Below are 17,063 nucleotides of genomic sequence, written 5' to 3' on the forward strand. Positions count from 1 at the left end.
TGCTCTCATATATATACTGATCACTACTCTCCCTCCTGCATTCGCTGTGGCGATAGAACCACCTTAGGTCACATACCTTGGAATTGTCGGGAGGACCTATCTCCGCCGGAACTGGCTGAGCTCCTTACTTCCGAACAGTGGGAGGCCATGCAGCTAAACTGCGACCCCGAAGTGCAACTCTGGGTCTTCGAGCGGGCGAAAGAGGTCGCCGAGAGCCAGGGGCTTCCGGTCATCTAGTGCGATCAACAACACACCATCACCATCTTCCAACCTTCTGACGATGAATAAGGTCTTCAGTTTATCCTACCATCCATACTTTTTTGGCGTCGTGCAACAGAAAAAAAATCTTCATGTGGGCCGATCCTGATGATGGCGCAGAAACGGTACATGCTCAATACCACATACCTCTGTCGGCTCGGGAACCTGACCCCGCTTATCATTCTACAATGCCCTTCTTTTCTGTCTTCGGGATTTGGAGGCTGCGTGAACGTGTGCATGAGCCATTGATTTAGGGGGTGTAAACCATTCAACAGCTGCGTTATTGATGGGGCGGGAAAGTATAGTTCGTAGACCCGAAGAACAACATGCGTACGAGGAGCGCCATAGGAAACAACAACGATAATATAAATGGTACCAGCCTTAAACGACCACGGACGAAGAAGGTTCCCGCGATGCTGAACAAAAGCGACAATCGTGAGCCCGGGCCCCACCTATAGAGCAACGTACCATACTCGCAACGCAATACGGCCACAGAGGTATCGGATGGACCGAGAGAATTACTTAAAAGGTGGAGATGCCAAGTTCCGACCAGACTTTCTGGATAAACATTTCGCATTTAGTTGCAGAGTGTGTGACCCTCTGTGGGAGGAGAACGACCTGACGAGGATACCAAATGTACTAGACGTGACAAAACCGGACCGTGCAGAACAGGCACTGTCCCGTACTTTCCTAGACGTTCGCGGCGATGTGGCCGACTTCAAGCTGGGCGGGCGGTGCAAGCAATCTCTGCTCTTTCTTGTCAGCAAAAGCACTTTTGTTTTCGCTTTAGAGCTTTGACTGTCGTCAGCTTTCGCTGCCATTCTATCATCGCAGTGTGGAGTGGTTGGCATTTTTCACGATAAATTTGGTTTAAACATTTCACATTACGTTGACCGCACGCTATATGTTGACAAAATGTAGCGTATCATTTCAATAGGATGGACGGATTCTTGGGTTTTATGTGTTAAAAGCACAATATGATTATTAGGGACGCCGTAGTGGGGGACTAAGCAATAATTTAACTGCCAGGGGATCCTTAGCGTGTCCCCAGCGCACTGTATACGAGAGTGTTCGTCTTTCGGCCCACTCAAAACATACTTGCTGCAGCCGGGATTTGATCAATCTTTTCAACAGGGGCTGCTGCTGCGATAGTAGCCTATTGTATGGCACGTGGCTCCAGGCGCTTCTGCTTACGGGCTCTGCTCAACCCGTAGTGCTACTTACAGCCAGCGATTTATTTGACTATTTAACCTCTCTGTAATATATATTTTGTTCATGGAACACGTCATTTGTCATTTTCGTGTTATAGATACTTATATATTTTACACCTTCGACAAATGTTTTTAGGCATCCATACAGCCGTGTTTCGTTAAGCCATCTTTATTCGCAGTTCATTTATCATTTACAAATGATTATTATTGCCTGAGGGCCCTCTGGCAGTCACCTCTCCCTTGCACCAATACGTCCCACAAGTCATCATCGTCACTTGTCTTAACACACATTTCCTGTTAGAATTACTAATGCTCTATGCAGGTTATTGGTTCAAGAAAGTAGGCTGCCACAAGGTGGGTTTTAAGCTGGACCCGTTCTGTCGTAATAATCAACTTCTGTTAATCTATATTGCCGAGTAGGTTTTACTTGGTATATGCAGATGACGTACAGTTGGGATTCAAGCCATGTAATCTTGCAGTCTGTGAGAGACATGTTCAGCTTCGCTTAAACAAAGCGTGTTTAAATGGGCAGAATAAAATGACTTTAGGTAAAATCACCTTAGACGTTTTTGTATCTTTTCTACAAGAAAGAAAGCTCATTTACAGGGCCCAATGCAGAACTACACTGACAATACCAGTTCCCACACAAAGTAATTTTAGGCATCATACATGACTGAAAGCTAAGTTTCATTCCACACATAAAGTATCCTAAATTCCTAAAACACAGCGCAGTTCCTTGAAGTTTGGTCGCCGTCTATCGGGAGCAGTTATAAGAAACGCCTCATGAGCCTTTAAAAGAGCCTCATACGTACATGATTTGACCACGGCCCCATAGTGTACCAGTATTCTATACTAAGTGCTGCAAGATGCTGGATCCCTTCCACCATCTAGGCATCCACCTGGCCACAGTCGCCTTCGGTACAAATCATACGGCAAGCCTCTACGGATAGGCTAACAAGTGGTCACTCCACCTGCAACGGCCATATTCTGCGTTCATGGGCATCTTGAAATTAGATGTCAACTTTTACTCTCTCTTTTATTTAACCGCAAGCGATATGGCCCGTGCCAAAATCGTTCATGTGGACATGGGGTGAGACAGGCCTTCTCTTTGCATATGAGGAGCCTCAGCGAAGAGGTGGCTGTCTAACTCGTTGAGCATAGCCTAATTGTTCCAGTGACGTCGTGACACTAGTAGATTATAAAATGTGACACACCATTTCTAGACGTTAAAAAACACCCCCCAGATGAACATATTCCAATACATTTCCTCGAACTTCAACAAATATTCAGTAAATATTCAGGCCAGGAATATTACACTGGCGCATTTTGGACTGACTCTACACAGGTACTTTACAGGCCGGTGTGGCTTATGCAGCAATTGGTTCATGCTTCTCTGAAACAAATTTTCGCCATCCGGAAATGGCTACCTGCGTGGCTGGGTTGTATACAGTATTGTCGTTTGTGAAAGACATAAAAAAAACAAAGATGCTAACGTTATTACATTCACTCACTACTTATCTCTCATAATATTCAGAATGTCGTTCACTAAGCACAAAGATCATGCGCCTAATTATGTTTATTCACTTCTGCGTACAGTGTGTATTTCTAACCACTACATTACGTCATGCTGGATACCTTTTCCTACAGGTATACAGGGCATTAGGCTTGCAGGTGAAACTCAAGGCGTACCTCAAGGGTCGGTACTTCATCCCCTCCTTTTTTTAATTTACACAAATGATTTACCCTCTTGTGTTTCCTCTAACATTTATTTGTTCGCCGATGATTGCGTAATCTTCAGGAAAATAATATGCGACACTGATATATCTTCTCTTAAATCCGACCTTAACGCTATTTCTACTTGGTGCAAATCGTGCTCAACGGAAATAAATATGAAAATATATAAATTTATGCCCGTGTTTCCCCTTAATCTCACCTTAGACCATGTTTCCTCCTACAAATATCCTGGTGTACATAATACCAGAAACCTCTCGTGGTCCATGCACGCTTCTCACGCAATTAAATACGCTAACCGCATGCTGGCATACCTAAATTGCAATTTTACTAAGGCACTGTCTTCCCTAAAATTAATGCTATACAAGTCACTAGTCCGCTCAAAGGTTGAGTACGCCGGAGCATTTTGGGATCCCTTTCAGAAAAACCTAATTCACTCTTTAGAAATGGTACAAAATACGTTTGCTCGTTTCGTTTTTTTCTGATTATAACCGAACTTCCAGCACTTCTGTAATGAAATTAAACTTTGATTTGCCATCTTTACCCTCTCGCCGTAAAAGCCTTAGACTTTCATTTTTTCATAAAATATTTCATCATCTTTTACTCTGCGATGAACTTATCTCCCCTCCTGAATACATTTCATCAAGGTTAGATTACAATAACACAGTTGGAATTTCATTATGCCAAACCAATGTCATGTCTCATCCATTCCTCCCGCGTAACCAATGTAATGTCTCATCCATTTCTTCCGCGTACATCTGCCGAGTGGAATCGCCTACCAGCCTCAACCGCTACTATTGTTGACCATCTGCACTTCATGGCAGTATTAGATAACATTGTATAAACAGGAGCATTTCATTCGTGTTTTTCTACTACCAATTGTATCACTGTTCCTGTAGTACCAGAACACTGTATTACTGCACTGCATGCACCGTATTTAATGTTATTCACCAGTACTCCAAGAACACTCAGATAACGTTGTATAACCGAGAGCCATCTATTTCTGTACTAATAACCATTTTGCTGCACTGTACTTTTTTCTGTATTTGATGTAACTACTCCCCTGTTTAATGCCTCTGGCCTTGAGGGTACAGGAAATAAATAAATAAATAAATAAATAACTGCAAAAGCCACCAATGTCTCTCTATCTATTACAGCCATAGACCTGGAAACTTTCTTGCGGAAAGAAAACCTAGGAGCAATTGGGAATGCTTATAGAACACGGAAATATGTAACAAGCTGCATGTCATTAAACCTGGCTAACGAAATTCACCGCCCATGTAAAAAATACAAAGAACAGACGTCTCCATTTGTCGATAGAGATCGGCCACACGAATGGCACAGACTGGCACTTGCTAGCCAGTTATGAGCCACGTATCTGTGGTAAAGTTGAAGAGACCTTGGTTGCTTTGCACGTGCGGCAGAAATGTCGGGTGATAGAGTAGCACACAAAAAACACTTTTGTTTACCAAACTGTCCACATGTTCAACTACATCAAGCAATGTTTCTAGGCGAAGATCCGCTCGTTGAGAGTAAATTATTTTAGCTTTTCTAAGACAATATTGGTAGGCTAAATCTTGTACATGATGCACTGTTTAGAGCGCGTGCTTTCCGTCTATGGCGCTCAAGGACCCACGTCAGGCATTAGTGCTCCTTGCAGACCCTTACATTTCTATCTCATTATCTCTTAAAAAGTTATATTTTATGGTCAAAGCACACGTCGCTTGCCAGAGAGAGAGAGAGAGAGAGAGCGAAATATTTATTTGGACCATCGAGGTCGTTGCTTTTGAAGTCGAATGGGTGGTGTCCTCATTCCAGGACTACACTGGCCATGGCTGCTCGACGTAATTGCTGGACGAGAGAATCTTGTCCCGCCTGGGTATCGCTGGTCAGCTGTACCTCCCACAGCTCAAATTACGTGCTAGGCGTACTTAAGTGTTGCGGTTTGCCCCCGCACCCCCATGAGATGGGAAAGAGTCTAGGAGATGTGTCACTGCGCCAGGGGCAGATGCCGCGATATGTATGTGGGTACATTTTGCTGCATCTGTGTAGGTTTGGTAATGTGTTGGTCTGAATAAGTTTGAGAGCTACTGCCACTTCAGTGCTCAGCTTGCCACGCAACATATAGGTACATATATATTTTACGCTTGGCTGCTTTGAGGCCATTTTCTAACCATGATACATCTTTGATTTCATGAAGCATTTTTAATTCATTGGTGATGTATTTGGCGCTTTTTCGCCAGAACTGGCCTTTGCGCCATAAAACCCCAATATTCAACCTATCATACAATCCAACGCGCTATGGGAATCGACGTTATGCGAAGCATTTTCCAGGCTACTTGCATGGGGCAATGCTTATCGTTCTATAAAGTGCTGCAAGGGTGTTTGCTACTTGTTTAAATGAAGTATGTGTGTGTCACGTGAGTACCGTTAAATTGAATGAACGCGAGAGTATGTGCGTGTAACGATCGCAGCAAGATGACGACATTAATGACGATTGTATAATATGTAAGGTTAATCTAATGGATGCAAACGAGTGGTATGAAGGTGCCAGATGGGTCAGAAACGCAGAAATTAAATGCTCAGATTCGACACCTCCGGCTATCAATTGGCGGTTACTTGACGGGGAAGGTGTAGCACATCATGAACCCCATGTCCTTTTTATAGTAATGTGGCCGAGAGGCGTGGTGCACTGCTCGCTTTGGTCGAGCCGTGGTGACGCTTTCCATAGTGGAATTCAGTGCAGCCGTGTCACACGTGGGCAGTAACTACACCAGGAGAGAGGAGGCCTCGACGTTTCATTATGTGGCCTGGTAAGACGAGAGGGGCCGTGAAATTCAGCTACGAGCTTAGGGAGAAACGAAGAGCAGTGCGATGCTGTCTAGCGTTTGCAAACAAACTCGTGCAAAAGATGTTTTCTTATCGCTTTTTCTACGGATGCAACCACCACCCGGTGTTCTAAGGGGATCTACTTACGCGTGCCACCTAACTCCAGCGCATGTAATCTTCATAATCATCACCAGCAGCAGCCTGGCTACGCCCACTACAGGGCGAAGGCCTCTCCCAGATCAGCGCATCTAGCAAGCGATAATCAGAGGCGAATGTTGGATACCAGAGCTCCAGTGACCTTCATGACTTCACGAACTCGAGAATATCGCTATCGGCCAAGGTCGTCACGCAACTTTTCCCAAACGGTCAGAACAAATTCTAGTCACGATAATTATGCTTTCGTCATGCACTCAATACATTTATGCATGACATTCTTTTCATTAATGTCATATGACACTTATGGAAATGAGGTAATGGCTTGATGAACACATTCGCCATGATAAGCACTCATGACGTTCGTGCTAATCAATGTTATGGCATGTATGTCACGACATGTTATGGACGTCATACATGCATGCCATAACCCGCATATTCAGAATACAACTAGTTAATTAAATATATGTTAGGTAATTTAACCCTATATTTTCATCTATCGTAACTTATGAAATTGATATCGATAAGCATTTCATGCCATCCACGTCGCGAACTTGTCGCTCCTATCAGCTCCATTTTAGCAAGTAATGTATCATGATATAGTTGACACGAACGAAACGACATGGCACGCATCACATGAAAGACATGCATGTCATCATGTGATTCTTATGGCTGACGTAAATGACCTGACTTGAGGGTATCGTGATTCTTTCTTTTAGTATAGGTATCAGTAGATGCGTGACGCGAAATACTTTCAAAAAATGTAACGTCATGATGTACATGAAATATGAAATTCATGCTAATGGGGTAATGGTAGGCATGGCATTCATGAAATGACATTTCTAGGTTAATTTATTTCTCATATTAGAGTACAGATGGAGGAGCCACAGAAAGAAGCGGCACCGGGGCAGCTTCACGAGTCCACAAACCATATATCTGTCATAGAATACATCTACGCCTTATCATTTATGTCAGATTTTGCATCCATCTCATGTAATTCATATCAAGACATGTATATCTATATTTAGTTAAACGACCACGACCGCGGCGTGTGATTCATACCATTTATGTATTGATATACGTGCAATTACGAGCATGGGGCGTCAATGGTGTCATACATGCCCTGTCATTCTTGTCCAGACATCATGTGATGCATGAAACAAATTCATATCCTGATTTATACCAAGGTAAGGAAACTATCGCGATGACATCATGCCATTCGCACTGTTTGCGTTACGACATGCATCCCTTGACAAGCATGTGATGTCATTGATGAATGACATAGATGCGCATGCATGTCATGTTATTCATGTCATGACGCACATGAAATGTCATGCAATATATTTCAATCTTGGAATACTTGTAAATCTTTTTCAGGAATGTCATTCATGAGATGACCTTCATGTCACGTCATCCATGCCAGGTCTATCATGCATGTTCATCATTTAAATTGGGGCAAAGAAACGGTGACGCTGGCACCATGCAAATCAAAGCTTTTATGCCATGCCATACATGTTATGAGAAATATGTATAGCATTGGTGTTATTACATGTCATTCATGTTTTGTATTAATATATGTCATGGTCCCATGCCTAGTTTGATGTAAGCAACACGTAACGAAACAGCGTATTTTCGCCATATTCTTTACATCAACCTATGGTACGTTGTTTTTGTAACAGAAATATCAAACCGTGGGTGAGTACGCTGTACAGAAAGTGTTAGGCTGAATGTAGAAGAAAGGAATTTAAAAGCAACAGCATTGGCAACTACGTGACAAGTCTTAAAACATGACCAAGCATAGTTGGGATGATCGCGCTCGTAGTTTCAGTCTGAACGAGTTTATACATGTATAAACATATAAGTGTTTGCTTAGAAGTGTCGGGGAACATCAGCGGGGCAAATTACCAAATATCATATGCAAAGCAGCTTTATTTACCTTAACATTGATGGTACACTATCGACATGCAGCATATTAGACCACACATATATGACGGAATAATGACTACTAACTAAAACTGCACGCACCTGTGAATCATGTCCATCAGTGTGGAGCTTGTAATACTTTAGTGATAGAAATTCTAATTTCGCCTACCCTTACCGCATAATTTTTACCGCGTCCTTCTGCTTGCAGGCGTGGCAGGTGACTGTACCCTATGGGTACTCCAGTCCTCAGTAGAAAATCCTCCCAGGCACTGCAAATTTGCACAGTTGGCTTTGTGCACACCGCGAGCCTACAATCCCTACGAAGCGGAGAAGAAATAGACTTACGGCGGGAAACAACGCGAACTTCACTTCGCGGCTATGGTGAAGTGCCTAACGAGGCGTTGGACGCCCCCATCAGAGAAGCGGAAGTGAGGGCGGAGATCGTAAGACTTAAAACGAAGTCGGCTGCGGGCCCAGACGGGGTAACGAAAAAATGCCCAGGAACATAGACGCCGAATACAATGTCGAATATGTCGGATACAACTACGAAAGACGTAAGTGATGTCGTCAGCGCATACCTCATAGTTCTCATTTATGGCCACCAAGCAGTCGCACTTGTTGACAGTGGCTCCCGTTTTTCAATCATAAACTTACTGCTCGCCCGTAAACTAAGGAGAATGAAGACGCCCGGCACGGGGCCAACATAAGAACCATCGAACGTAAATTTATGACACCTGTCCCGAAACGCACGGTCTGACTCTTAATCGCCGGTTCAACCTTCGTCGCCACGCTCGTCATTCTTACTGAGTCTTGTAAAGAACTTGTATTGGGCATAGATTTCCTACGTTAGTATGGCGTCGTGCCTAACATCCGTGACAGAAGCGACACGTTTGCCAAGAGCTCAGATAATGTCACTCATGAGAAACAACAACCTCGCTTACGTGTTGTTGCGGACGACGTCATACTTTTGTCCCGGAGTTGCTCTCTCGTGCCGATGCACTCTCACAGCCTGCTGAATAGTACTGGAGTCGTTGAATACACCAACGCGCTAGCACTGAATTGTGGCGTCTCCATTGCCAGAGCACTTATTAAATGTAACGAACGAAAGCGTCAAACTGTTGCTGACAAATGTTAGTAAAGAATGTCGACACATCATTTGAGGCGCCACTGTCACTGATTTCTAGGAAGTACCACAAATACAAGAGTGCCACTTAGCGCAGGAGGCGGCCTCAACCATCCACACATCTGTGCCTATCGTAGATGCTATTCCAATGTTAACGGCCGTTGAGCCAGACCGTTGTCTTGAACTCATCAAACTGTGCCCAGGGCTCTTTGTCATCTGCATAAAAAGTTGGTCAACCGCCACTTACTAAACACCGCATCATTACTGATGTTGACCCGAGACCCACATAACAAAACCCTTATCGGGTGGCCCCAAACGAACGCGAAGCACTACGAAAACTAGTGAGGACGATGATGGAAGAAGGCGTTATTCGACCATTTAATAGTCCTTGGGCATCACCTGTAGATTTAGTGAAAATGTAGGATGGTAGCTTCTGCGTCGACTATCGGAAACTCAATCAGGTGACAAATAAGGACGTTTATTGATGATTCCACGAATTGATGATTCCTTGGGTAGATTGCGAAACGATTGCTACTTTTCGTCAATAGACTACAAAAGTGGTTATTCGCAGATCGAAGTGGATGAGAGAGACCGTGAGAAAACCGACTTTGTGACGCCCGACCGACTTTACGAATTTCAGATACTTCCCTTTGGTTTGTGCTCGGCACACTAATCTCTGAACCCAGATGGCAAACGTGCCTTGTGTGCCTGGATTACATGATTGTCTTTTCCGCAACGTTCGACGAACAGTTACGAAGGCTGAAAAGTGTTTTTGAGGCAAGATGCTCTGCTGCTCTCACTTTGAAGCTTGAGAAGTGCCATTTCTGTTATAACGAGCTCCAGTTCCTAGGTCACGTCGACAGTAGCCAAGGGGTCCGACCTGATCCGGATAAAATTGCTACCGTCGCTAGTTTTCCTACCCCATCAGACAGAAAGAACCTTTCCTGGGACTCTGTGCATACTACCGGCGATTTATTGCAAATTTCTCGCGCATGGCATGGCCGTTAACACAGCTCACCAGAGAAGGTATTCCTTTTACTTGGGGCGAAGATCAGCATCGGGCCTTTCATGAGGTCCGGCAGCGCATGGAAGCGCCTCCCGTGCTAGAACACTTCGATGAAGACGCCCCGACGATATTACATACAGACGCTAGTAATGTCTGTCTTGGGGCAGTGCTCGTACAATGGCCGAAAAATATCGAAAAGGTGACTGCTTACGCTGTAGGACACTATCCCCAGCCGAGGCTAACTACTCCACCACTGAAAAAGAATTCTTCGTAATGATATGCGCAGTTCTGAAATTTTGTCCTATTTGTACGGTCAGTTTTCACCGTCGTTAGTGATCACCATTCGCTCTGCTAGCTCATTAATTTGAAAGGTTCTTCCGGCTGGCTCGCACGCTGGAGTCTTCCACTTTAACAGTTCTACTTTTTGACGCATGCAAGTCGGGAAAACGGCACGCAGACGCTGAAGGGCTTTCTCGGTCTCCTGTTGGGCCGGCAGCACAAGACGATGACGACAAAGGCTTTTTGGGACTCATGGACTTTGCCCATCTTTCACGCCAGCAATGGGATGACACTGAATTGCTGCCACTTATTTATTACCTGGAAAGACGAACCAACAGCGTGTCGAGGCTATTTGCAAGACGGCTGGCATCGTGCTGCCTCGGCCACAACGTCGTTTACAAGAATAACTTCTCACCTAGCGGTAGCAACTACTTACGCGTTGTTCCCTTATCGCTTCGACGTTGAATCTTACGCGCCTGCTACAACGAGCGGACCGCTGGGAACTTGGATTGCACCCACACATTGGCACGTATTCGCCAGAATTACTACTGGCCGAGACTTACTGTAGTCGTTAAACGTTACGTTCAGACATTTCTGGATTGCCAACGTCGCGAACCGCCATCCGTCAAGCAAGCCGGCTTGCTGCACCTTGTTGAAGTACCCGCCACACCATTTGCACAAGTAGGCATGCATTTTTCGGGCCCCTTCCCAACGTCTACTACCGACAATACGTGGATAATCGTCGCCACGGACTTTCTTACTAGATATGCCGAGAGAGGGGCTCTGCAACGGGCAACCGCAAATAAAGCGGCACAATTTTTCTCAAATCCATCGTTTTAAGGCATGGTGCTCCTGCAGCAGTCGTCACAGACCAAGGTACTGCGTTCATGGCCATGTTTTCGGATATCGTTCTGCGTAAAAGTGGTACTGCCCACCGGAAGACAACGGCATATCACCCCCAAGCAAACGGACTGAGGGTACGACTGAATAGGAAAGGGGCGGATATGATAAGCGTGTACATAGACGTAGAGCACAAGAACTGGGACGGAGGTTTTAACTTATGTCCCCTTCGTGTAGAATACGGCTCGTCGAGAGACCACTCGCAAGACCCACTTCAGTCTGTTATGACAACTTTAACATTACGTTACGACAACATTAAACCCAATGCTCCCTCATGAAGTTCATGACAACGAGACGGGTGCTGAAGAGATCACACAACAAGCAGAGGCAGCTAGGCAGCTTGCGCGTCTGCGAATTCACGAATAGGACTGTGAAGCCTAACGCTTAGAATCTTCGGCAAAGACCCCCTAAAATACAACATCGGCGACGAAGCATGGGTCTGCGCACCTATTAGTCAGCGTAGCCTTTATGGAAAGCTCCTGCGCAAATATATATTGGCACATATATATTGCCGCGGGTATGTACCAGTTGGAACGAGGTAGATGTAGCGCGGGTTTTTGGGTTAAGAGTAGAGACGAAGAAGACGTTGGTTTTTCTCTCTGACGACTGATAAAGTGTATTTGTTGGTGCTGCTGCTCCGCATCGTAGTCCATCCCACATCGTTACAATATAAAGAAATGGAGTTTCTTATTGGACTTTGGAGAACACCATAAGATTATGGTAGATCTGCAAGGCTAGTAAAATTCATGACAGAAAAATCGCCATCCACCCGACAGTACCAGGAAGGTACAAGAGAAACCCGTACAGGCTTCTCAGAACCCATACCTAAAATACATACCGGATGTACCAAGTAACTGTGGCCTGCAAAAATAAATGCGAACCTTCTGCGAACAGTGCCCACTCACTGTTTTAGGCTTATGGTAATGCTAGTCAAGCTTTTTTTATTTTCAAAACGCTGCTAATATTTAACATTATTACCTAACATTTATTACCTAATTATTTTTGAAGCTACCCGCGCAGAGGTAGGGAAGTGTGTTGAGAAATGACCGATAACAGCGTATGTAGCGACTTCGCTGACGTGTGGTCTTTTCTTCCGATAAAATGTGAACAAAGTCCTCCAATCTTTTTTTAACTACATGTGACAATGCGTCCTGACACCAGTAATGGAAATTATTTTGGCCGAAGACGTCATAATCAGTGGACTGTGTATATTACCAACGTTAAAACCTTGGGCAGGGTTACGTAACAGTTGGGAAAGCGAACCGTTCCATGATGGCCCTACTTCGCGATGGTAGGTAGCGTAGATGGGCGCCAAAAACTGATTACATGCCGAGAAGAAAGCATGGCCGCTCGCTCCATTTGAAGAAGTTTGCGGAAAGATTTATATATTATTTGCTGCGTGGAGGCGTTATCATGTTCAAAGCGGTTTATTTTTCACTTTTTGTTGTTTTCGTGGGCGTTCTTTCTCGTTAAAAGGCTTCACAAATTCTAGGTTGCTTTAAATGGTGTTATAGGTTAGTTGTTCTCCCAATCAGACTTTTTCATAGATATCTCATTAATTGGGTAAGCTTGGGTAATTAAACATATTCCGGCCGAAGAACGAAATATAATCACACTGACCACCACGACAAAGTCCCATAAAGGCACAGTGAATGCCTTTGGAGTAGGGCCTCTGGTAATTTTTAAATCTTTGCAGGATGCAGTAAAAATAGCAGAATACCGAAGAATAGAGACATACTGGTTATTGCACGTTTGCCAGTAATTCACATCACTGGCCGAGAAGAAGCTCCATGATATTTTTCAAAACACCTATTGGATAAAAATGCTCACTGGACTGCCGGTGAGCGTCATCGATCAATATTTTGAATAGGCTTGGTTATTCTGGTTTAAGGGCAGTTAAACCGCATTGGCTATGAAGCCAGTATAAAATGACAACTGATATTTCGTGTGGGGAAGGACGCTTTCACAAAATTTTTCGATAGTATCCGCGGAAGACGCTTCGTGAACATTCTTGTCGCGAAGGCGATTATGGAGCCTGGCGTTGTCGCTGAACCTTTCGTTAACACCAACATTTGGCTCCTAATGTTGAGTGCACACAATACCTTTTATCCTTGGCTTGCCATATGTGGCGGCGAAAACTTGATTTTGTGAGGTGGCCCTGCAGATATTAGTGGAAGATTGAGTGAAAAGCAGTTTCATAAAAGTCAGCAGATCGTTTGTCGGTGTGCCCCACTATCATCCTAGGAACCGGATGTGGTGCCTATGAAAAACAGATTTAGAACGTGAATAGACTTACATGTATGAAAAGGCGCAAAGTTCAGTGCTAAAGTGCATAACAAAACTGGTAAGTTACACGATGAACGCACTTTGCGACAATATTCATTCAGCATGGCTTTTTTTACCTCGACTGGCCCCAAGAAGTTAGCGGCCGTAAGAATCAGCTTGAGCTGGGCTCCCATATGCGCAAATGCGCTGCACTTTTATTAAACATTCGTAATACATTCTCTAGCAGAAAACGGCTTTCCTTTTCTTGACACCTAGTTACAATGATGCCACAAGATACGCCACACTCCAAGGATTTCCATGCTGAAACGGATTGTTTACACTTGTATTTCAGGGCTAAGCGCTATCCAACACATGTCTATGGCTGTGTTGCCACTGTACAAGCACATCCAGCTAAATTTTGGAAGCTCCATTTGAAATTGTTGTTTTAGCGCAGGTTGGCACAGCTTGATGGCTTAGCGCAACATGGCGGAATCGGTGCGGCACTTCAATCCCTGTAGGCGCCATCCATACTGCTTTGACACTTTCGGGTTGATGTTTACTTTTCAAGGCATGGTGTGATATTCATGGCTCAGCTGTTGTAGCTGCAAATACAGCTTCCAGCTTGCCTAACGTGCAACATGCAAGAAAGGACCGGATGCTCATGCACCTGCCCATACGCAAAATTTTCACCAGCCTACTGTCAAAATACGAATCACTGCTTTACGACAGAAATGTCTTATTTGAGCCGATCAAGTCTCTGGGACATTCCTACATATCACAACAGCCAAAACAGACACCGCTCTCATTGCGTGGTCTTCTGAAATTATAGCTGTTCCAATGGCTAGCTGGCGAAAATTGGGCATTTGGCACGCTATGAAAGCATCAAATATACCCGCATGCGGAATGCCAAGTCGCCATAGACGCAGTGCTTGTTTTTCGTGATGGTGTTATCACACAGATGAAATGGGTAATGCATGTTAAGTCAGAAATTATAAAACGCAAGCATCCTCAACTCACTCACACACACGGCCATAAAACTATGGTATGCAGATGCAATATATCACGATACCGGTGTTGACGGGTGCTGCATGCTTCCCGCGCTTCTCCAGTAGTGTTGCCCTTCTCTACTGGAGCATTAGATAAAAAAGAATATCATTTGACCATGTCAACATTAAACAGGTTGCTTGTTTCAGGTAGCCAACAAGATTCTTGAGCCACTGAGTGGCGTATGCAATTTTGCAGCAGCCTAGGACAAGAGTGTTTACCTAGCAGCAAAGAGCATGCTTCATGCCCGACCTTTGGTTTGTTGAACCAGGCACTAGAAAATTCACTGTGTTTAGAGCCTTGGTCTTGAGCTTTTCTGTTTTTGAAACATTCTTTGTGTGTCATTCTGGTAATCTGAAACGCATTGCAATCGCAAGCGGCTGCAAATAAATTTTATGCTCTTTTACACTGAATTTTCTTCACAAACAGAAGGAGGGCAAAAACTAGTACCTCACATTTGTCGACGTGTGATCTTTGCACAAAATGAAACATTATTGCGTGTTGATTCTATATATGTATTTTTCTGGTTGAACTGCCCACACTTTCTAGTAAATCATAAAGGAAAGAGTTGGCACGATCTTACTATAGTTTTCTGGCCGGCTAGCTGGCTGCTTGAACATCGAGACATGCTACCGCAGCTGTCTAACCAGTAACAAGGAATAAGAGCGTGCACGAGAAAACTGACACATGTGTAACAAGAAAAACAAGAGATCGTAATAGTAAATGAGACACCGTAGCATATTGACAGTTCCTCTTTTTTGCAGAGGAACTATAGCACTAGCGCTTCACTCAGATGTTATCCAGGGTTGTTATATTGCAAAACATCCTAAAATTCCTGATTTTAGGTGTATCAGCTTGACTGCCTTGTTCAAGCTACGAAAAGCAGTTTTTTTCTCTGTTTATTTTTGTCTACAGCATCACCACTGAACGTCATAAATATTTTCGCTCAGAGACCTTCATTTGGCGTATATGTTAGCCATGTCGCATATACTGCCACAAGAGCATTCTGCCAGATGTGATGTAATATTGAAGAAGTGATGACCCACCGGGCCTAGAAGGTCACAATGTGGGATTACCTACACAGCCAATAAAACAGCCTTGACTGATAGTCAAGAGAAATTTCCTCACCCGAAGCAACACTTGCGTTTTCTTGCGTTACCTATGCCAGACGTGGCACCTCTCCTGAGTTCCCAAGTAAAACAGGAACTAGAGTTTGGGCAAACAAAAATGGTGGATTAGCAACTTCAAAGTAGTGTCTTCCCACTAAATATTCGCAGAATTGGGCTTTCACGCACATAAAGTCCCAGCGTTAGAATTGCAACTGTAAGTATATTACAGTATGTAAATTGTATTTGCATCATCTGGCATCTTCAGATTTTTTGGTAGATACTGACAGTATTTACAACAACAAAACGAAAAAGCCAGCAGCTGAGGAACCTGACACTTTGTCAACTGTTGCTGACATCCGCCGTGATCAGCGCAGTGCGGGTGGACTTTAGCGCTGCGGTAAATTCTGTAAATCACTTTAACTTTAGTCATTTATCGCAAACAAAAATTCGCAATATCGTAAACGAAACAGACGGAGGCTTTGCATGCATTCAGCCGATTACATCGATGTCATTTGTTAAACAACTGATAGTTAGCCAAATGCAGTTATTATCACATTTCCTGCGCCAAAATACCCCTTTATAGAGCACACAATTTTCTCCCTACAGCACTGATCCCATGGAGTGAACCAGAACCTAAGCGGAGCATTTTCTTCACCTCGGCACGCATGTATTCCACCACTTGTACTTCGCCTAAACGTATGGAGTTCAAACCGCGAAGCGCTGACATTAGTAGTGCAATAACATTCAAAACAGAAACATTTCAGCATATTAGCAGCCGCACAATGCACGTATGCGCTGCCATCTGCGACTGAAGTTTGTATATGGAGCAAAATATACGTAATCGATTTGTTATTGTACGCAGCTTTCTGTTGAAGGTTCTAGCTTTGGGTAATCGATCTTCATCATGCGGAAACTTTGCTTGTTAGAGCAAGCATTTTTGCTAGACGCAACACTCCATACAAGGGCTAATATAGAGAGTTTATTTCCTCTGAAAGACGGCGATGCCCACATTCTTACTTGAAGCCACATTAGCGAGGCGAATACATAATTTACTCTAGCTACCTGTTCTACCGAAGCGGCCGCAGCTTGCTGCCTTTTCCGTAGAGGAGGAGAACAGTTCTCAAAACCTTAATATTGCATCCACATAACATTACATAGAGATCCACCCATCTGTGCGTTACCACTCCTCATTCCTGGAAGTGCCGGTGACCAAATACAAACGCCAAGCTTTT

General features: G+C 44.1%; 1 long non-coding RNA gene across 1 annotated transcript in view; it reads right to left on the reverse strand.

Annotated features, from left to right (window-relative positions):
- Positions 1–16,520, reverse strand: part of LOC142587386 (uncharacterized) — a 224,466-nt gene extending 207,946 nt beyond the window's left edge. The window contains exons 1-3 of the long non-coding RNA XR_012829510.1: positions 16,487–16,520; positions 15,851–15,928; positions 13,516–13,673 (exon numbers count right to left, since the gene is read on the reverse strand). This is a non-coding gene — a long non-coding RNA (uncharacterized LOC142587386). The remainder of the gene's footprint in view (positions 1–13,515; positions 13,674–15,850; positions 15,929–16,486) is intronic.
- Between the last annotated feature and the right edge of the window lie 543 nt (positions 16,521–17,063).

This window comes from Dermacentor variabilis, chromosome 7 (genome assembly GCF_050947875.1).
Source record: "Dermacentor variabilis isolate Ectoservices chromosome 7, ASM5094787v1, whole genome shotgun sequence".
In the NCBI taxonomy this organism is placed as follows: domain Eukaryota; kingdom Metazoa; phylum Arthropoda; class Arachnida; order Ixodida; family Ixodidae; genus Dermacentor; species Dermacentor variabilis.